Raw genomic sequence first — 22993 nt, 5'->3', positions numbered from 1 at the left:
AGAACCCACAAGCAGCAACACTCCCACACGCAGAAGAATGGCATCATCTTCACCTTCAGGCAGCACCCAGAAAATTTCAGAACAAAATGGGAATCATCATTCTCACAAAAGAGGCCGTTATGCCACATCATCCATTGACCAAGAAGATTCAATGGACTGACATCCTAATTCCTGATATCTCTTCATTTATTATACTAAGAGATGGTTCTCTATAAAAAAACCTATATTTATAACTGAATGTAACTGCATTCTGATAGTCACACACTGTGTGGGATCATGTTACATTCCAGTTATATTTCTTATTACTTCTGATTCATATAGCCTTAGAATATATAAGTGAAATAAGGAAATTCTTGTTCAGTTATATATTATCAGGTAATAACAATAGATTTATTACTTTTTAGGACAAATATGTTCAATAATCCAGAAGTAATGGAAGCTTTTTCTTTCTTTTCTTAAAACAAATATATTATTACCTAACTAGTTCCTAGAATTATGTTTTTGTTTATTCTAATCTGAAGCAATACAACCTCAATTTTATGAGTTAACATATCTAAACAGTTACGTATGAATAAAATATGTAATTGTTTACTCTAAAAGGGTTAAAATCCCAAAATAATTCAAACTATCTTCATCAATACCAAAGTTATTAACAGTACCTTTCTAACTGAATTATTTAGCCTAGGGCAAGACTAACCATATACAACCACCCTGGAATAAATAATTTCAACAAAAACTATATTCTGCACTCCAATTAATGAAACATCATTTTGATGTCTTTTGACATAGCACTTCTTTCCTGTAAGCGGAAGATCTGTGTACCCCCATTAGCCCTCCTCATTCTCCCAACCATATTATGTGGGAGTGTGACGAAGGCACTTATTCCCCTGAGAGAGATATTTATTCTCTTTCACGGGTAAATTGTGATTACTTGCAAAAAAGAATTTATACAATGTATCATCTAATCTCGTATGTTTTTTGTTTACTCTTTACTCCAGAATTCACTGGTTTCTTTTCTATCTATTCATCTCTTCAGTCCACACAGGTTGATCTGCGCAGTCAGCTCTGCATAACAAAAAGTAAGTCAAAACTATTTGATCTATTGCCATGGCACCACTGAATATACTTTCCCTGAATGTTCAGGGAATAAATGTCCCTCAAAAAAGGACCAAAGCCTTCCGTACTTTCCATAACAAGAAGGCTCACATAGTATGCCTCCAAGAAACACTTCACCAAAGATTCTACTCCAAAATATATTTCTCCTTTTTATCAACAAATTTACACGGCTTCTGCCTGTACCAAGCAAAGGGGAACTCTAATTGCATTTCACCAATCCACACCATTCACCTTATCATCAGAAATTAAAGACCCAGAAGGTAGATACCTGATACTCATGGGTTATATAATGGATACAGCAATCACGGTGATTTCCTACTACGCTCCTAACAAACAACCTACACCATTCCTCTCACATATATTACAAGTGATTAATACACACAAAATAGGAACAGTGATAATGTGTGGGGATTCGAACCAGGTCCTCCTCCCATTTCTAGATAAATCACCTTTTACACCATCCAAAATAACCTCTAGATTACCTTTTTCTCAACTTCTTTCCAAATACAATCTGGTAGATTCATGGAGAGAAAGTAACCCAATGAAAAAGAAATTCACTTATTTCTCGCACCCTCATCAAACCTTCACCAGAATAGATCATATTTTTCTAACAATAGATATGATACCAGAAATTATTGCATCAGATATAATTCCGATTCCGTGGTCTGACCATAATGCAGTATACACTACTATAGCCTCAGCCATACCAAAAGCGCATGACCCAACGTGGTACTTACCGGACATAATGCTCAAACACCCACTACATCAGATGGCCATTGAACAAGCTTTAAAGGAATACATATCAATTAATAATACAACAGACATCTCCCCAATAACACTGTGGGAAGCTCATAAGCCTGTCTTGCGTGGTACAATACAAAGACAAATGGCACTATTTAAACGGGAACGCAAAAATCTAGCAAAAAAACTAGAACTCAATTTTAATGCAGCCTACATATCATTTCAAGATAATCCATCTCAGAGTACAAAATCTCATCTGGAAAAATCTAGATTGGAATACGATCTATTTCTCACTGAGTCAGTTGATAAATCCCTCAAACGCTCCAAACACAATTTCTACATGAATACAAACAAACCAGGTACATATTTGGCTCGGGCACTAAATTCAACTAACAAATCTTTCAAACCAATACGTTTGAAATTATCAAAAAATGTTTACACTTGTAATCCAGTTAAAATAGTCCATAAATTTCACTCACATCTCGCAACTTTATACAAGACAAACAATGAATTTAATCCTACAGAGGCTGAATCCTTCTTCTCAAAAATAACCTTACCTGAGTTATCTCAGAATCAAAAAAGCAGTTTGGATGAGCCTATAACTATAGATGAAGTTGCTAACGCCATAAAAGACCTAAAACTTAACAAAAGACCAGGCCAAGACGGCTACTCGGCTTTATACTATAAAACATTCTCAGAAATACTCTCTCCCATTCTCACTGAAACTTTTAACAAACTTCTAGATGGACATTCTTTTCGGCAAGAAACACTAATGGCAATTGTTTGTATGATCCCAAAACCCCTTTCTGATGATACTTCCTGTGTGAATTATTGGCCTCTCTCTGTTAAACCTCGATATTAAATTATTAGCAAAAATAATAGCAAAACGCCTCAATAGCATTATAGGAAAATTAATACATAGAGATCAAGTAGGCTTCATGCCAAATAGACAGGCAGGCGATAATATACGCAGGGCAGTGTTATTGGCACATATTGCTAAAAAACGGAAAATCCCTTTATGTTTTCTATCTCTCGATATTAAGAGGGCATTTGATACAGTATCCTGGCAATATATGCAATATTCATTACAAAAATGGGGTTTTGGACCCCACTTTTTAACATGGATCAAAGCATTATAGAATAAACCCAAAGCCTATATAAAATATGCTGGATACAAATCTGAAGCCTTTAATATCGAAAGAGGTACCCGACAGGGTTGCCCATTATCTCCCTTATTATTTGCCCTTATACTCGAACCCATGGCCCAATACATCAGAACAAACCAAACTATAACTGGCATTGAAGTAGGAGGTATTACACACAAATTATGTATATTTGCAGACGATATATTACTTTTTCTATCATCACCACAGGTCTCTGGTCCTAACTTAATACCAGCTCTTGATGGGTTTGCAGCCCTATCCGGCCTTATGATTAATCCTAAGAAATGCCTAGTGCTTAATATTTCACTCACAAACATGGAATTGATCCCGGCTAGGGCTGCACTCCCATTCACATGGGCAGAAAAATCAATCCCATATCTTGGAATTCATTTAACAGCATCTCATTCTGACTTATTCTCAACCAATTATCCTCCTGTATTAAGACAGATCACAAATCTAATAAAACAATGGTCGCAACTTCCTTTATCCTGGATAAGGAAGATTAATGCAATCAAAATGACTATTCTACTCAAATTGCTTTATCTATTCAGAGTCCTCCCTATTCCAATTCCTTGCTATTTTTTGAGAATAGTACAAAAAAGAGCAACTTCGTTTATATGGGGCTCTTCTAAACCACGTATACCTATACACACACACTACATCTTCCCAAAAATAAAGGAGGCCTGGGATACCCTAATTTTACTAACTACTACAGAGCAGCACATTTGGCCAGTCTGTCCAAATACCATGCAAAACAGGAAATCCCATTATGGGTATTTATAGAGGCTTCAGAAAATGACCCTCTATTAATATCAAATTTATTATGGCTTGATCCTAAAGACCGCTTTAAAATTCATAATCCCATAACTAAACACTTCTTATCTCTCTGGGATAAACTAAAAACCAAATATCAGTTACAATCTCCACACAATCCTCTCCTTTCTTTTATCAGAAATCCGGCCTTTTATCCGGCATGGATCTACCCAAATTCTTTTAAAGCTTGGACAACATCAGGCATTCAGACACTAAATGACTTCATAGCATCTAAATCATTCCTTTCATTCCCATCGCTTAGAGAAAAATATGATCTACCAAACTCTGAGATATTTAGATATCTCCAAATCAAAAATTTCTATACACCATTTCTAAAGGGGGATAAACCATTATCCCATTTATCCATTTTTGAATCAATCTGTACAAAAGATCCATTTGCTAAAGGTACAATTTCATCACTTTATAATCAATTATATGGAGTAGCAAATCCTAATAGACCCTCTTACGTTCAGAGGTGGGAGGAGGACCTGGGACGAACTTAAGACATGGACTGGTCTAACATATGGCTCACATCTAAGTCATCTTCACCCAACATCTTAGCACTGAAGACTAATTATAAAGTCCTAACTCGCTGGTACCTTGTACCCGCTAGAGTGGCAAAATATTCACCTAATACCTCAGCTCTTTGTTTTCGAGGATGCCCAGAAATAGGCACATATTTACACATATGGTGGACGTGCCCAGTAATCCAAACCTTCTGGAAGGAAGTCTTCGTGATTGCATCTAAAATATTTAAAAAAATAATACAACCAGATCCATATTTAACTTTACTTAATCTAAAACCAGAATGGTTAACACTCTCTCAATTCAAACTTATGATCCAACTAATAACGGCTGCAAAACAAACAGTGGCCATGGCATGGAAATCTCCTACATTGGTACTAGCAGAAACAATTCACAGAATGAATAATACAATGTCCCATGCTAAGATGGTAGCCATCAATCAAAATCAAATTCCAAAATTTGAAAAACTTTGGCATCCTTGGATAAAACAACAGTTCCTGTCAAACTTCAATGACTCTGTCCTGTTGCCATGGTAACAGATTAAATGACTTACAGAGACACCCATTCTAAGGCTTCAAAGAGAACTAAAAAGAATAATAAACTGACGAGCGGGACAACCTTGTGGACCATACCTCTACCTTTCAACCCTTTTTCTTCTTTCTCTTTCCTTTTCTCCACCTTACGATTAAAGCTCATTATCAGAATGTATTTGACCTATATACACTCTACTTGTAAACAATATGTATAGTAGGTATAAATCATTTAAATACCTACAAAAGTAACTAAGGAAATGATATATATCTTTAATTTAGGTTTACGTGAACCCAATGTTTAATATTTGAAATTTCATGATATTTACCTATATAAACCCTACTGTAAAACAATGAGCTTACTTTATAGATCCTTGTAAACTTACTTTATGTATCTTTATAACATTGTATACTCAATAAACTTCTTTTGACAAGGAAATTAAATAAAATCAGTTTAATACAAAGTACTACAATCACATTGAACAAAAAAAGTTAAACCAAAACCATACTGTATATCGCAAAACCACCATAGGTCTCAACTGAACAATCAAGATTATAAGTCAAACAAAATAAAAGATCATTAATGGTGGGAAAATATATAAAACAATGTCCTTTGTAAAACTCACACCTCAGATTAAAATATACACTGATCAGGAAACATCCTGATATTGGGGATCCACGAATGGCAGCAGATGTTGAAAAAGTTGGATTGTCCATTGATGATATGATTTTATATTTAGAGGACTTAGACTTTTCACTTAATACTGCTCTGATGGTTATTAACCACTTGCCAACCGCCGCACACACATATATGTCGGCAGAATGGCTCGTACAGGCAAATGGGCGCACCTGTACGTCCCTTTGAATTTGACGCCTTGCGGGCGCGCTCGCCCACCGCACGTCACGTGAGCATGCCTGTGGGTCCCGCAAACTTGATGTTCGCCAGGGGCCCGCGATCATGAGAAGGAGAAGCAAAACTGGGAGATGCCTGTGTAAATAAGGCATTTCCCTGTTCTGCCTGGTGACATGACAGGGATCTACTGTTCCCTGGCATCGGGAGTAGTGATCGCTGTCATGTCAGTGGTAGCCCACCCCCCCCACAGTTAGAATCACTCCCTAGGACACACTTAACCCCTTAATAGCCCCCAAGTGTTTAACTCCTTCCCTGCCAGTGTCATTTATACATTAATGAGTGGCTATTTATAGCACTGATTGCTATATAAATGACAATGGTCCCAAAATAGTGTCAAAAGTGTCCGATGTGTCCGCCATAATGTTGCAGTCCCAATAAAAATTGCAGATCGCCGCCATTACTAGTAAAAAAATAAAATAATACAAATGCCATAAATCTATCCCCTATTTTGAAGATGCTTTAACTTTTGCGCAAACCAATCAATATACGCTTATTGTAATTTTTTTACCAAAACTATGTAGAATACTACATATCGGCCTAAACTGAGCAAAAAATTAGTTTTTTTAATATATTTTTGGGGGATTTTTTTTATAGCAAAAAGTAAAAAAATATTGCTTTTTTTCAAAATTGTCGCTCTTTTTTGTTTATAGCGCAAAAAATAAAACCGCAGAGGTGATCAAATACCACCAAAAGAAAGCTCTATTTGTGGAAAAAAAAATAACGTCAATTTTATTTGGGTACAATATCGCACGACCGCGCAACTGTCAGCTAAAGCAATGAAGTGCCGAATCGCAAAAAATGCTCTGGTCAGAAAGGGGGTAAATCCTTCCGGGGCTGAAGTAGTTAATGATTTTAGTGGTTATTCAGGTCTAGCCATTATTAAAATGCTCCCATATAAGAAACTGATGTATGACCACAGGGGTTCTCTGAAATCTTTTCAGAAAGTTTGGGGTATGTTGTCTCAAGTTACAAATACTACTAATTTCCAAATATCCCTGTATTTGATACGGCACTCAACACTTTTAGGTTTTTCAAAAATTCTCAACTGATTATACTCCAAATATTTGGGCGTTGCTATATTATTGTGCACTTATTCTTGTAAACACCAGTCTATGATGTTATCTCTCATTTAATTTGTCTTGAAAGATGTATATGTAATATATTCCTTGCATGCTCTATTGCAAAGAACTTTTTTTTTCTATTCCTTTGCCTGGATATATACAACTTAGGTGCATGTGTTTTTCAGCATGTTATTATTTTATGCCCATTTTAATACTAATAAAAACTGTTTTGGATTAAAAAATATATAAGTCTAAATTTACCATGGGGGGGACCCATGCATAAAGATGTTGATATTACAATGTGCATATCCAGTATAATATAGAGCTGTAAATAACTCTGCCTATAGCACAAATAGAAGTTTCTCATGGATTTGCATTGCATACTAGCACATCATTAGAGACTTACCCTAAAATGAAGCCCTCCAGTGGCACACTGTCACCGTTGACGGGGCTTCCATCTTGACCTGGTCTTGTAATATGATAGAGAGCTTATATCAGATATATAGAAACCATATACTTCTAAAGGTGTTCATAGAGGTGTCAAGTCATATTGTATTATCCTGCAGATACTCCTGAATTGAACTAGGCCTAGAGGTAGATTGTTCCATATCCAAATATCACCATATGCATCCTTACCTTTTTGGTGGATTATTAACCCCTTCCCGACCAGCCACCGCAGTTATACTGTAGCTGTACACCGGCTCTTTAAGGCGCTGTAGCAGGCTCACCCCTGGAGCCGATGCGCATGCCCGGCAGGCGCGATGACTGCCGTGCACCCGCGATCGCTCGTGACAGAGCGAGAACCGGGATCTGTGTGTGTAAACACACAAATCCTGGTTCTGTCAGGGGAGAAGAGACAGATTGTGTGTTCCTACCAATAGGAACAACGATCTATCTCCTCCTCTAGGCAGCCACATTCCCCCCACATTTGGAACACATTTAACTCCTTGATCGTCCCCTAGTGTTAACCCCTTCCCTGCCAGTGACATTTATACAGTAATCAGTGGCTATTTATAGCACTGATCGATGTATAAATGTCAATGGTCCCAAAAAAGTGTCAAAAGTGTTCGATTTGTCCGCCGCAATGTCTCAGTCCCGATAAAAAAAAAAAAAATCAGATTACCGCCATTACTAGTAAATTTAAAAATGCCATAAATCTATCCCCTATTTTGTGGACGCTATAACTTTTGCGCAGACCAATCAATATACTTTTTTTGCGATTTTTTTTTTTTTACCAAAATAATGATCAAATACCACCAAAAGAAAGCTCTATTTGTGAGGGGAAAAAAAGACATACATTTTGTTTAGGTACAACGTCGCACAGCTGCACAATTGTCAGTTAAAGCGATGCAGTGCCGTATCACAAAAAATGGCTTGGTCAGGAAGGGGGCAAATCCTCCCAGGGCTGAAGTGGTTAAAGTGGCATACGGTATTTCTTTTGACTTGCATTTGATAGTAAGGAAGCATATTTTCAACATATGGTAATGTTTGGATTGCGCATTTACCTGCGGAACAAATAATTTAGCCTAGTACAAATAAAGAGTATCTAATGACACTCTGACTCATACCTTTAGAAGTATTTGCTTTCTATATTTCCTAGATATGCTATCTTATTGACCGTCCATTAGAATCTTCTGGTTGCTTAATAGGTGGTGTAATTTGCAGCTGTATATTATATATGACCCCTATGTGATATTATTAGATATAGGATACAACCGTCTTAGAGTGCCGTGGTGATATTAGACAACTGTATATATTTTAATTTGAGGTGTTGGTCTAATAAAGGATATTGTGTCATATATTTTTCTACCATCAATGGTCCCAGATTTCAGTTTTGCTCAGCTTATATTGCACATCTTTGGAAGCCTTTACATACTTTAAACACTATCAGCCAATTGGTTGAATTGGAGTTCCCCAACCAAATGTAACTCTTATGCCCCGTACACACGGTCGGACATTGATCGGACATTCCAACCACAAAATCCTAGGATTTTTTCCGACGGATGTTGGCTCAAACTTGTCTTGCATACACACGGTCACACAAAGTTGTCGGAAAATCCGATAGTTCTGAACGCGGTGATGTAAAACGCGTACGTCGGGACTGTAAACGGGGCAGTAGCCAATAGCTTTCATCTCTTTATTTATTCTGAGCATGCGTGGCACTTTGTGTGTCAGATTTGTGTACACACGGATTTTGTTGTCGGAAAATTTTATAGCCTGCTCTCAAACTTTGTGTGTCGGAAAATCCGATGGAAAATGTGTGATGGAGCCTACACACGGTCGGAATTTCTGACAACAAGGTCCTATCACACATTTTCCGTCAGAAAATCCGACTGTGTACGGGGCATTGTGCCCCGTACACACAAATCGGACTTTCCGACAACAAAACCCTGGAATTTTGTTCGAAGGTTGTCTTGCATACACACGTTGTCTTGCATACACACGGTCACACAAATGTTGACCAACAATTACGAACGTAGTGACGTACAAGACGTATGGCAAGCCGATAAAAAGGAAGTTCAATAGTCATGTGATATCTCAATTATGAACTTTAGTTTTACAAGACCGAGCACTTCCGGCTCGTACTTGATTCCAAGCATGCATGGATTTTTGTGCGATGGACTTGTGTACACACGATCGGAAAGTTCAACAACAAAAATTTGTTGGCGGAAAATTTGAGAAACTGCTAGCCAACATTTGTTGGCGGAAAGTCAAATGTTCGATGGAGCATACACACGGTCGGACTTTCTGCCAACAAGCTCACATCCAACATTTGTTTCAGATAATCTGATCATGTGTACGGGGCATTGGATTGTGCCTGCATGTTTGCTGGTAACCTAATATCTATGACTGGCATAATGCAAATCTGTACACAGGAATGTGTAAAAAAAAAAAAAAAAAAAAAAAAAAGGAGGTTTCTGTGGTCTGATGGTTTACTAAGATGTAAACATAATTTAATGTCCAGTGGACCTAGACTCATGTAAATTTTTCCTTCAGACATCATGAGACAAGTAATTTGTTTATCACATAGCATTTTCAGTAGACATTTAGCCTAAACCCACGTTTTATTCACTGCACAGTGTCTTTGTAAAAATGACTTTTCTGTTCCTAGACCCTGCCCAATGGTGGCTCTGTCAATGTATTTGGATGAAAGCCAAAAGAGGGTATGTGCCCCAAGGGGGATATTGTGGGCAGTACAACACCAGGAAATTATATGGTGCAAGAATAGAATACAGTAGTATTGTTTAAAAAGATTATCACAAAGTTTTTTATTGTTTACAAAATATCTACAAACATAGAATCAATATAAGATCAAAGAGATGGAGGAGACAACAATCAATTGTGATCTAACCGCTATAGTGTTATAATAGATCATCCCAGTAGACCCAAGGGTCAGCTCACTGGAGTGAAAATAAAACAGCACAGGACACTCTACATGTTTCGGAATAACATAGAAAGACTCAGTTCTTTCTATAGTGTATGTTTCCTTCCTCAGGAGTTTCAAAGAAGCAGTTTTGATGTGTTTCTAAAAAGGGAAAAATATATATAAATGTGTATGAGTAAGTGTATGGCACCAACATATAACATAAAAAAAAAAAAAAATTCATCTGAGAATTTAAGAGACCGTTAACTTCCAACAAAGCACAAGGACATCATAGGATCTCAATCTGAACAAACATGTATGTATATATATATATATATATATATATACTCACAAAACATTTGTCTCTTCATTGTAAACATTGTACATAGACGTATTGAGATGGGCTCCCACAGCCTTGGGTCCAAGGGGTTAATTAGGTTTTCTAGTCACTGATACAAGCAGTAATTGTTATTGGAGAAGTAAGAAGAGAGATTTTGGGTACTATGCAGAGTTTGGCTTTGGCGTTGACCCCAAAAAAGACAGCAGGCCAGGGCTCACAAAAGCCACCACTGGTGGATGGACTTGGCATGTATCTAAAAAATCAATAAAAGAAAATACCTAATCAGGGACACTGAGCTTTCAAGATTTGGTTTATAGGCATGTGCCATCTTGCAAAGAAACAAATGTCAAAATAAGGCATGGATATTAAAAAAGGAAAAAGGAAGGGGGATTGGAGTTCAATAACTGACCTTTGTTGGTTCGCTGTAATGACACACACTGCAGGGAAAGCAGGCTCCTCTCAGCTATGTAGCAGAGGAGTGTGTGTGTTAAGTTGGTATTATATACCCTATGTATTACAAGGTGTGTGATCTGCACAGCCAATCAGTAGCACAAGGGATGGAACAAGCTCAGGTGAGAATAATAGGCTTGACTTGAAAGCAATCAGGGAGATGTTGAGATGTTGAAGACAATCAGCTGTGTGTTTGAATGTAAAAAAAAAAAAAAAAAAAAAAAAAAAAAAAGGGCACAGCAGGTGTACAGACGTGGGAACTCAGCGCAGAGATGATGGGAGCCCCTCATAATGGGCACAGAACCTCTCAAAAAGGACATGGCAGGGTGCAGACCCAGAAACATTGTGCAGGGATGGTGGAAAACACTATAATGGGCAAAGCAAGTGTGTACAACCAGGAACTCAGCACTGGGATGGTGGGAACCCCTCAAAATGGGTACAACCGATGTTTAGGCTAAGAAACTCAGCAGAGGCATGGTATGAACCCCTCATAATGGGCACAACAGGTATTTGAGCTCAGAAACTCAGCAGAGGTATGGTAGGAGCCCCTCATAAAGGGCACAACAGGTGTGCATACTCAGTAACTCAGCGCAGTTTTTGTAAAGTGAAATTCAGAATTCTGGTGGAGCTATGGGCATAAAGGATATATATATAATGCAATCTGATGCAGGAGACCATTGCAATCGCCCCAGCGGTGTTATATGGTTTTCCCCAACCCCTGTAACTGTCACTTTTTGCTTGATCTGCATGTAAACGAATAGAAAATATAAATAATGCAACAATGGCATGCATACAAGTATACTGAATACTATTATTACAGGTATTAACCCCATACAGTTACCAGAGTATAATATCTTTTAATATCTTTCCTTATAATAGGCCTTTAGAATGACAGCCAGTAGTTTCCCTTGAAGGGATTGCTAAACAGGTTGCCAGAAAATATTGCCCTCCTACCCATCCACCATGTCATCTTCTCATCTGACACTCTCCTGACATATTTGTACATAGAAGTACAAAAAAAGGAGCCCACCCATCGTGACTCCTCGGCCTGAGCGGCGTCTGACGCCGGTGCGTCATCAGGCGCAGTGACGTCACACATCTACGGAGGCCGCCGACACGGAAGGGAAGCAGCCTGGCTAAGTGGAGATAGAAATTCACCCATTGCGCAGGCGCGGGACAGCTCGTCGGGCGCATGTGCAGCAGCGCTGCTAGAGGAATGCCTCCATCCCCAGGATAGGGAATCAGAGGCCTTTCCGTGTCGGGGAACACCGAAGAGCCATCCTGGCGAGGACAACATCAGAAGCCACATAGTTTTAGACCCAAATATAAAAAAATTATAACAAAAGAAGCTTGTATTCAAACGTAATAGAATAAAATGAATTGAGGAAAAGGTTATTAATTACAGAAGCCTGATCAGTATATCCTGGGCTGTCCAGATGTGGGAGTCTCATCTTTACAGTGGGGGTACAGATGATGATCCCTAAAAAGGAAAAAGCAATCACAAACATATATGATTCCTATAGATATTACAATACAGATGTACATTAGAGAGAGACAAATGAATTTGATAAAAATCAAGGTAAGCATATTATGTTCAACAGTATGATAAAGTATTGGATATCCGCTTTATCTAGGAGCATTTTTGTTAGATCAAGGATAAACATCAAATATAGACCTAAATCAAAGCTTTTAAATTACATAATAAGAATAAGATAATTGGACAAAAAATCCATGACAAAAACCAAAAACCAAAAAGAGGGAGACAAAAAGGAGGAAGAAGGGAAAGGAAAAAAGGAAGGAAAGAAGGAGGTAAGGAAAAAGAACAGATGGCAAGCAATGCAGAAGACTTCTTTATAATTCTTTGTCATAGCCTCCTGTAGAGAAACCCAGAAGAAATGGTTTCAAGTTGAAGGCTTCATTCAGGCCTGGTGGCATTGTCGCGTCAAGTCTAGATATCCAGCGGAGTTCCCGTTGTAGGAGGATCTTATTAAAATCACCCCCACGGGAACTTGGATGCAAACGATCCAATACTAGTACAGAAATTTTGGGACAAATGCCACCATGTACCTGAGCTACGTGTCTGCCCAAGGGGAGGTCAGGGTCAGCTGACTGCATAGCCCTAAAGGTGACGATAGATGCATTGCCATACTTTCTGTAGGGTTTTCCCCACATAAAAGCAGTTGCAATTGCATAGTAATAAATATACTACTCCTGTCCGTGTGTTCATGTACTTACAGTAGGCACAAGATCCACATTGGAACGTGCCCACTGTAGTACATGGGTCACCTCTCTCCTGTCCCCTATATTCACTTTGAACTAATAAGTCTCCCACAGAGGTAATTGGAGGTCTCGGAGGTACAAGGGGGCCTAAGGTTGGATCGGAAGTCAGTGAGTGCCAGTATTTTTGGCATATCTGTCTGACTTTATTGTGATTGTTTGTGTAGGTAGTGATTATTCTGGCACTGACATCAGTGGTGGATTTTTGTTTGGGAATTAATAGTTGATGTCTCTCTTTTAGATTGGCACATTTGAAAGCTCTTTTGAGACACTTTTAAGTTTATTGGCCTCATGTTTAAAATCTGACTGGTTCGAACAATTACGTTTTATTCTCAAATATTCCCCATAGGGAATTGAGTTAATTAAAGGTTTGGGGTGAAAGCTGGACGAGTGCAGTACCGTATTTCCAGCGGGAATGGATCAATCACGGAAAACATATCTAGACTCATAGATGAACATATTAGACCTTTTGTTTTGGCCATTCCCTCGTACATCCGTGACACGATCCATCTCTTACAAATCTTGCAGGATGTCCAAATCTCGAGTCACTGTACCCTTGTAACTATCGATGTAGAGGCCCTCTACAGTTCTATTTCCCACTGTAGAGGGCTAGCCTGCATTCGGAAGGTCTTATCACAAACCAGTCACCATGAGGCTTCATTTAATGAGTTTATACTTTGTTCTTTAGACTTTATACTCAATCATATCTTCTCCTTTGATGGAAGACTTTTCCTCCAGGTACAGGGCGTAGCCAGGGGCACTTGTTGTGCCCCTGGCTACGCCAATCTGTACCTGGGGGAATGGGAAAAGACCATTTTTGGCAATGAGGGTCTCTCTATGTACCTGTGCCACATCATCATGTGGCACAGGTACATAGATGACATCTTCATCGTCTGGGATGGTACACAATCTCTCTTGAATGAGTGCCTAGAAGCACTAAATAAAAACCTGTTTAACCTCAAATTCACCATGACATCTGATAAGACTACCATCACGTTTTTGGATATTGAAATTTCAATCAATGAATCCAATGTACTATCTTCCAAACTATTTAGGAAACCCACCGCTGGAAATACGGTACTGCACTCGTCCAGCTTTCACCCCAAACCTTTAATTAACTCAATTCCCTATGGGGAATATTTGAGAATAAAATGTAATTGTTCGAACCAGTCAGATTTTAAACATGAGGCCAATAAACATAAAAATCAATTACTACAGCGTGGTTATAGTCACAAGTGTCAAAAAAGAGCTTTCAAACGTGCCTAAAAGAGAGACATCAACTATTAATTCCCAAACAAAAATCCACCACTGATGTCAGTGCCAGAATAATCACTACCTACACAAACGATCACAATAAAGTCAGACAGATATGCCAAAAATACTGGCACTTACTGACTTCCAATCCAACCATAGGCCCCCTTGTACCTCCGAGACCTCCAATTACACACAGACGTGCCACCTCTGTGGGAGACTTATTAGTTCAAAGTGAATATAGGGGACAGGAGAGAGGTGACCCATGTACTACAGTGGGCACGTTCCATTGTGGATCTTGTGCCTACTGTAAGTACATGAACACACGGAAAAATATATACTTACCAAAAGACAAACATTTTGTGCCTAAACATTTCTCAAACTGCCAAACAACAGGAGTAGTATATTTATTACTATGCAATTGCAACTTCTTTTATGTGGGGAAAACCCTACAGAAACTATGGCAACGCATCTATCGTCACCTTAGGGCTATGCAGTCAGCTGACCCTGACCTCCCCTTGGGCAGACACGTAGCTCAGGTACATGGTGGCATTTGTCCAAAAATTTCTGTACTAGTATTGGATCGTTGCCTCCAAGTTCCTGTGGGGGTGATTTTAATAAGATCCTCCTACAACGGGAACTCCGCTGGATATCTAGACTTGACATGACAATGCCACCAGGCCTGAATGAAGCCTTCAACTTGAAACCATTTTTTCTGGGTTTCTCTACAGGAGGCTATGACAAGGAATTATAAAGAAGTCTTCTGCATTGCTTGCCATCTGTTCTTTTTCCTTACCTCCTTCTTTCCTTCCTTTTTTCCTTTCCCTTCTTCCTCCTTTTTGTCTCCCTCTTTTTGGTTTTTGGTTTTTGTCATGGATTTTTTGTCCAATTATCTTATTCTTATTATGTAATTTAAAAGCTTTGATTTAGGTCTATATTTGATGTTTATCCTTGATCTAACAAAAATGCTCCTAGATAAAGCGGATATCCAATACTTTATCATACTGTTGAACATAATATGCTTACCTTGATTTTTATCAAATTCATTTGTCTCTCTCTAATGTACATCTGTATTGTAATATCTATAGGAATCATATATGTTTGTGATTGCTTTTTCCTTTTTAGGGATCATCATCTGTACCCCCACTGTAAAGATGAGACTCCCACATCCGGACAGCCCAGGATATACTGATCAGGCTTCTGTAATTAATAACCTTTTCCTCAATTCATTTTATTCTATTATGTTTGAATACAAGCTTCTTTTGTTATAATTTTTTTATATTTGGGTCTAAAACTATGTGGCTTCTGATGTTGTCCTCGCCAGGATGGCTCTTCGGTGTTCCCCGACACGGAAAGGCCTCTGATTCCCTATCCTGGGGATGGAGGCATTCCTCTAGCAGCGCTGCTGCACATGCGCCCGACGAGCTGTCCCGCGCCTGCGCAATGGGTGAATTTCTATCTCCACTCAGCCAGGCTGCTTCCCTTCCGTGTCGGCGGCCTCCGTAGATGTGTGACGTCACCGCGCCTGATGACGCACCGGCGTCAGACGCCGCTCAGGCCAAGGAGTCACGATGGGTGGGCTCCTTTTTTTGTACATCTATGTACAAATATGTCAGGAGAGTGTCAGATGAGAAGATGACATGGTGGATGGGTAGGTGGGCAATATTTTCTGGCAACCTGTTTAGCAATCCCTTTAAGGGAAACTACTGGCTCTCATTCTAAAGGCCTATTATAAGGAAAGATATTAAAAGATATTGTACTCTGTTAACTGCATGGGGTTAATACCTGTAATAATAGTATTCAGTATACTGTATGCATGCCATTGTTGCATTATTTATATTTTCTATTTGTTTACATGCAGATCAAGCAAAAAGTGACAGTTACAGGGGTTGGGGAAAACCATATAACACCGCTGGGGCGATTGCAATGGTCTGCTGCATCAGATTGCATTATATATATATCCTTTATGCCCATAGCTCCACCAGAATTCTGAATTTCACTTTACAAAAACTGCGCTGAGTTACTGAGTATGCACACCTGTTGTGCCCTTTATGAGGGGCTCCTACCATACCTCTGCTGAGTTTCTGAGCTCAAATACCTGTTGTGCCCATTATGAGGGGTTCATACCATGCCTCTGCTGTGTTTCTTAGCCTAAACATCGGTTGTACCCATTTTGAGGGGTTCCCACCATCCCAGTGCTGAGTTCCTGGTTGTACACACTTGCTTTGCCCATTATAGTGTTTTCCACCATCCCTGCACAATGTTTCTGGGTCTGCACCCTGCCATGTCCTTTTTGAGAGGTTCTGTGCTCTGCACACCTGCTGTGCTCATTATGAGGGGCTCCCATCATTTCTGCGCTGAGTTCCCACGTCTGTACACCTGCTGTGCCCTTTTTTTTACATTCAAACACACAGCTGATTGTCTTCAACATCTCAACATCTCCCTGATTGCTTCCAAGTCAAGCCTATTATTCTCACCTGAGCTTGTTCCATCCCTTGTGCTACTGATTGGCTGTGCAGATCACACACCTTGTAATACATAGGGTATATAATACCAACTTAACACACACTCCTCTGCTACATAGTTGAGAGGAGCCTGCTTTCCCTGCAGTGTGTGTCATTACAGCGAACCAACAAAGGTCAGTTATTGAACTCCAATCCACCTTCCTTTTTCCTTTTTTAATATCCATGCCTTATTTTGACATTTGTTTCTTTGCAAGATGGCACATGCCTATAAACCAAATCTTGAAAGCTCAGTGTCCCTGATTAGGTATTTTCTTTTATTGATTTTTTAGATACATGCCAAGTCTATCCACCAGTGGTGGCTCTTGTGAGCCCTGGCCTGCCGTCTTTTTTGGGGTCAACGCCAAAGCCAAATTCTGCATAGTACCCAAAATCTCTCTTCTTACTTCTCCAATAACAATTACTGCTTGTATCAGTGACTAGAAAACCTAATTAACCCCTTGGACTCAAGTCTGTGGGAGCCCATCTCTCAATACGCCTATGTACAATGTTTGCAATGAAGAGACAAATGTTTTGTGAGTATATATATATACATACATGTTTGTTCAGATTGAGATCCTATGATGTCCTTGTGCTTTGTTGGAAGTTAACAGTCTCTTAAATTCTCAGATGAATTTTTTTTTTTTTTTTTTTTTATGTTATATGTTGGTGCCATACACTTACTCATACACATTTATATATATTTTTCCCTTTTTAGAAACACATCAAAACTGCTTCTTTGAAACTCTTGAGGAAGGAAACATACACTATAGAAAGAACTGAGTCTTTCTATGTTATTCCGAAACATGTAGAGTGTCCTGTGCTGTTTTATTTTCACTCCAGTGAGCTGACCCTTGGGTCTACTGGGATGATCTATTACAACACTATAACGGTTAGATCACAATTGATTGTTGTCTCTGTTGTAATATGTTGGCCAATTTACAATGTATAATATTGTATTGGAGTATGGGTTGAGCAGAAATTGCCCAAGCCAACTCAATTTTAAGATAACAGTTGAAGATCCTTTGATGTGCAAGTCTCATGCAAGTCTACCCAGGGGTGTGAGGTATGGGCTGTTAACCTAATTGAACATTTCAAAGGGTACATTGTTTAAAGGACCATAGAAGAAATATTTATTGATGGTAATTAGACCTGAGGGGGTAACAATGGGATCAGGGAGTGTTTTGGGTTGGCCTAGCGGAGGCTCCCTCCTGTGGGGCTAATATATCAGGGGGGCTTGTTGATATGCAGGAATGTAGGTATTCCAAGGGCTCAAAAGGGTGTTCTGTTTATCTAATTAATATATCTAAAGGGGACTTGTTGATGTTGATATGCGGGAGTGCAAATTGGGGTGGTTCACGGCTGTTCAAGTCCTAAATTGGAACGGCCAATCAAATTGCTCAGCCATTCAATATTTAGTGAATATAACACGGCATTCAGTCTATAGGTTTAGTAAGTGAGGCTTGTGTGTGGAAGTTAGGCTTGTCTGTATGGGGGAAGTGAGGCTTGTCTGTGTATGCACACTCAGACCTAAGAACATGGGACTTTGAATTATATCTCCTCTGTCGGATTTCTTTGTCATCTGTGGACTTTGGACTTTGTGCTGTGTTGGAAGTCAATAAAGTGCATCTCTCTGGAAGAATTGGGTTGCTGCGGAAGAGTACTTATATCATCATCATTATATAATAATACTTACTTATTAATTATATAATAACCCAATATAATATCAATATACTAGATCACTACAGTCTCCTCCATTTCTTTGATCTTCTATTGATTCTATGTTTGTAGATATTTTGCATATTTTGTAAACAATAAAAAACTTTGTGATCTTTTTAAACAATACTACTGTATTCTATTCTTGCACCATATAATTATTTCCTGGTGTTGTACTGCCCACAATATCCCCCTTGGGGCACATACCCTCTTTTGGCTTTCTTCCTTATATATGGGATGTGGCAGAGACCCCCGGAAAAACTCAAACACTGGTTCCTCCCTATTTTCTTTATTTCAATGTATTTGGGTGAAGTGTTTCTAGGCATTGTCACTTGTGCAGACATGCTCTACATCTTTTAACAGGAATAATAGGCCAAGGGTAAATTTTTCTTACTGATTTCCTTTGTCACATTCAAATTTGCTAATCGATCCTTGCTGGACAACCAATATGCACATTTTAGGTATAGGTCCACTTTAAAGTGTTACTAAACCCACAACCATAAAATCAGTCTGTATATGCAGTAAAGCATGCTTGTTATACTCACTGTTAAACCTAATGGGTTAATCCTCTGAATTGTGTAAAAGGGCTGTTTGATCCTGTCTTCTCTGATCCTCTCCTTCTTTCACTGTCCTCAATCTATCTCCTGATAATACAGATTACAGAATACTGTATTAATCCCAAAAGGAAATTGGGAAATTGATACGACACAGACACACTTAACAAAGACAACACAAGATCACAACAAAATTACCAATAACAGCCATTAACACCAAATAACAAAATTACAACTACACTACAAATAAAATATCCATACAATTAAAATACAACATAGAATAAATAACATAGATTAAAATAACAGGCAAACTACCAAATACAAATAATACACCACCCCAGATAATAACCAACACAATACCAACATACTATAAGAACAACACAAAATCCTGATCATAAACAACCAGAATTAAATCTTTACCTTCAGTCCTCACAGAAAATAATTATATATCTTGATCACCATAGGCAAAAATTATTTCCTGTGTTGCTCTGTGGGTGCATTGTGGGTGAAACAATCTGTCACTGATGGTACTTTGCAGACTGACCACCACATTGTGGAGTGGGTGGGAGGAGTTGTCCAAGATAGAACGTAACCTGAACAACATTCCCCCCTCCAACACTGTTGTAAAATACTCCTATTCCAATCCAACATCACTGGCCTTGCAAATCAGTTTGCTGTCTGTTGGTGTCAGACACCCTAAGCCTGATTCCCCAGCATGCCACTGCATACAAGAGCAGGGTTGCCAACCTCCTGCAGTATTTTTTACTGACAAAACATGAAACATTTACTGACGGAGCACATTTTTGACTGGCAACCTGAGAAATTACAGAACTCCTATTGAAAACTAACACTAACAGTAAATATTTGAACAGTATAAACATGATATGGAAATATGACAATACCTATAACAAAGTAATTTTCTTGATTTACACTTAAAAAGTCAACACAGCATGAAATTATCAGCCCCTGATATTTACTAATTAGAGAAAAACCTTGCGAGCCACAATGATCTAATGCCTAAAGAGTAAAAAGTAAAAAACACCTAGCTGCCTGCGTAGAACTTGTCTCATGTACCGTGCACCAATGTAGAAAAAGAAAATACACTGCGCTAAAGTGTAAATAATAACCAAATATATAAATTATATATTGAATGTATTAAATAATAATCTAAAGAAAGAATATTTTAAACCATATGTATATAGTGTGTTTAAAAATCACAAAAATAGTGATAATGCATCAGTGCAATATAGAAAATATGTAAATCTATATCATCAAATATAAGTGTACATAATAAATATATCATAAAGTGCAATGTGCATAATATAACACAGTAAATATGTCTTTCGTGCAATACGCAAAAAGTGCCCAGTGCCACACAGTATATGTGATATACAATCAAAAAACAATATTAAAAGTGATCCGTGAATCCAGTAATCAATCACATAGGTATAATAAATGTCCATAAATGAAAATCCAGCATGCTCCAAATGATCTCAGTGCTTATAAAACCATGCTCCAGTGTCATCCAGTGACCCCCCAGGAATGCCACTCACCTCAGAGTGTGTGACTCAGCTGTGAAACTAAGTCTAAACACGCTTTGGAGCCATCCCACGGCTCAATGATGATATCCAGGTGCACAGTATGAATAGCAGCTCCAAAGATATATGAGAGAAAAAAACTTGATGGTGTAATAACGTTTAAAAAGGTTTTATTTAAAATATAAAATCATTCCCCACAATGGGGTACTCACAAATTTGAAGTGCGTAAGTGCACCAATCTAGCAGTAGACTCCAGACAATGCGTGGCAGTAAGGGTAAAGTGTGCGTTGCATCACAGCAAACAGACCGCGTGCTCCGTGCTCCGTCCTGGCCCCTCCCCTACGCGTGTTCGACACAGGGTCACGTGTCTTCATCAGGGTCTTCATCATATCCCCCTGATGAAGACACGTGACCCTGTGTCGAACACCTTAGTCTCCTCAAAAAGAAAAGTGGCTCAGGCCCTTTCTATAGAGCACCTCAGTGTTCTTGCTCCAGTCCAGCTTAATATCTATGTGCACCACCAGATACTTGTAACTCTCTACTACCTCCACATCCACTCCTCGGATGGAGATTGGGGTCACTTGTGGCTTCCGCTTTCTGAAATCTACAACCAACTCCTTTTGTCTTTGTCACATTTAGATACAGATGATTAACCTCACACCATGTGACAAAGTTCTCCACCACAGTCCTATACTCAGTCTCTTCCCCATCCCTGATACATCCCACTACCGCAGAGTCATCAGAAAACTTCTGAAGATGGCAAGACTCTGTCTGGTAGCTAAAATCAGTGGTGTAGACAGTAAAAACAAAGGGAGAGAGAATTGTCCCCTGTGGAATGTGAAAATTGCTGATCACTCTGTCTTCTCCGTCAACTTCTTGCAAACGCACACACTGTGGTCTTCCTGTCAGGTAGTCTACAATCCATGACACAAGGATGACAGAGCCTTTGGAGTCAATCTGCACATGCTCAGTTTGGTCTGTATTGCTAGAGAGTTTTTTTTGTTGGTGCATCACAGGGCCAATCAGCACTGTCCAGACAGAGGGTCTGGACAGTGCTGTCCTCATAGAACAGTCAGAGGAGAATGAAAACTCCTCTTACTAGCTTTATCCAGACACTGATAGAAGTCACAAGGCTGCTATATACTGCGAGGGCACACGAGGAAAAGGTATGTGGGAGACCAGATATAGTGAATGCAGGGTCTTGGGTTTAGTAACATTTTAAAGTAATTTTTTGCTTCCAAATAATGAGGTAGAAATCCTTTCCTTGGTGTCCCGATCTACAGATGTCAGTCTGCACACACCCCTACTATTTAGCTTTTGTCCAATCAATAAACGCTTATTGTGATTTTTTTTTTTTTTTTTTTACCAAAAATATGTAGAAGAATACGATCGGCCTAAACTGAGGAAAAAAAATGTTTTTTTATATATTTTTGGGGGATATTTATTATAGCAAAATGTAAAAAATAATGCGTTTTTTTCAAAATTGTCGCTCTTATTTTGTTTATAGCGCAAAAAATAATCGCAGAGGTGATCAAATACCACCAAAAGAAAGCTCTATTTGTGGGAAAAAAAGGACATCAATTTTGTTTGGGAGCCACGTCGCATGACGCAGTGCCGAATCGCAAAAAACGCTCTGGTCAGGAAGGGGGTAAAATCTTCCGGGGCTGAAGCGGTTAAAGCAGACCTTGGAGTAACCATCCACGACAGAACATTGCTGATAACTCCGGTACCTGCATGTGAGGTCTGCATTTCTTTTTCAGTAATTCTGGTACCCTGAATCCAAAGATGCGCTGGCCTGCAAATATCGAACCAGCTACGCTGCCTCCTCCCTTCTCCCAAGCCTTACAATTAGCCAGTCATAGTGATGATTGACCATGTTTGCCAATAGAGATACTTAGGAAAAGATTGGTGGGGTGAGAGAACATGAAGAACCAGGAAGCTGGCACATGAAGGGGCAACCTTATATTTGGTGCAAAAGGGTGCTAAAATGGCTAATGGATCTGATGTTCAGGTATCTGGAGATTGCTGACATGCAGTATGTTGCTTGTGGTTGATTTTGGAGAATTTCTCCTATTTCAGATTCCCTTAAAATAGCAGACCTATTTTGATGCCCATAGCAAACCATGACAGATTAGTATGT

The 22993-nt window shown here is 38.9% G+C and overlaps 1 protein-coding gene across 3 annotated transcripts in view; it reads left to right on the top strand.

The window, feature by feature from the left end:
* Positions 1–22993, top strand: part of NPFFR2 (neuropeptide FF receptor 2) — a 358456-nt gene that overhangs the window by 43027 nt on the left and 292436 nt on the right. Inside the window, exon 1 of one of the 3 annotated variants that reach the window (XM_073600568.1) lies at positions 22407–22594. The exons of the other annotated variants lie outside the window; for them this stretch is intronic. The gene's annotated coding sequence lies outside the window, so the exon portion shown is untranslated. Of the gene's footprint in view, positions 1–22406; positions 22595–22993 lie in introns of those variants that run through there. 3 annotated transcript variants of the gene reach the window in all.

This window comes from Aquarana catesbeiana, linkage group LG01, assembly GCF_042186555.1.
Source record: "Aquarana catesbeiana isolate 2022-GZ linkage group LG01, ASM4218655v1, whole genome shotgun sequence".
Lineage (NCBI taxonomy): Eukaryota > Metazoa > Chordata > Amphibia > Anura > Ranidae > Aquarana > Aquarana catesbeiana.
This window is presented reverse-complemented; position numbering and strand designations above follow the sequence as displayed.